Here is a 581-nt window from a genome sequence, read left to right as displayed (position 1 = left end):
ACACATGTAGCAACACGGATGAGCCTGAGTCAGGTGCTGTGATCCAGACCCAAGAGGCCACGTGCATGTGATTTTGTGTGTGGGGTTCTGGAGTAGGGAGACTGGGGCAGGAGATGGTGGGGTGTTCGTTAAGGGTCTAGGCCCACTTGTGGGGAGGGTCACACAGCTCTGCCTGTCAGAACCAGCAACCACATTAAGTTAGGCTAAACGTTAAAATCATGGCAGTTTCAGCAGTCTGTATGTGTTACTGAAATCTGTAGACTAAGAGAAAAACTCAGTTTTACAGATGACTTTTTTAAAGCATTTGAAACAAGGGAGTGAAGCCGCCCTCCTGGAGGAGTTCAGGCAGCGCTCGGCCTTGGAGAGAGAGTGACTGCAGGCCTTTGTCTCCTGCACATCACATCTACGTGCATTACCTTCTGTAGAAAATATATTTGTTGTCCCCAAACAGCTTAAAAACCCTCAAAGTGTTTGTCTTTTTAGAAAGGCAAGAACAGCAAATCTTGAGGGTAAAGGGCCAGGATCAGCAGGAAGCTGTTAAACACCCCCAGCCAGGTCCCTCCCATCCACCCCCGACCCCC

General features: G+C 49.4%; 1 protein-coding gene across 1 annotated transcript in view; it reads left to right on the top strand.

Moving 5' to 3' along the window:
• Positions 1–581, top strand: part of SDHA (succinate dehydrogenase complex, subunit A, flavoprotein (Fp)) — a 22842-nt gene that overhangs the window by 17986 nt on the left and 4275 nt on the right. The gene's annotated exons all lie outside the window — the stretch shown is intronic.

The sequence above is a fragment of the Bison bison genome, unplaced genomic scaffold (genome assembly GCF_000754665.1).
Source record: "Bison bison bison isolate TAMUID 2011002044 unplaced genomic scaffold, Bison_UMD1.0 scf7180017860854, whole genome shotgun sequence".
Lineage (NCBI taxonomy): Eukaryota > Metazoa > Chordata > Mammalia > Artiodactyla > Bovidae > Bison > Bison bison.
Note: the sequence above shows the minus strand (reverse complement) of the source record. Positions and strands in the feature narration are given on the sequence as shown.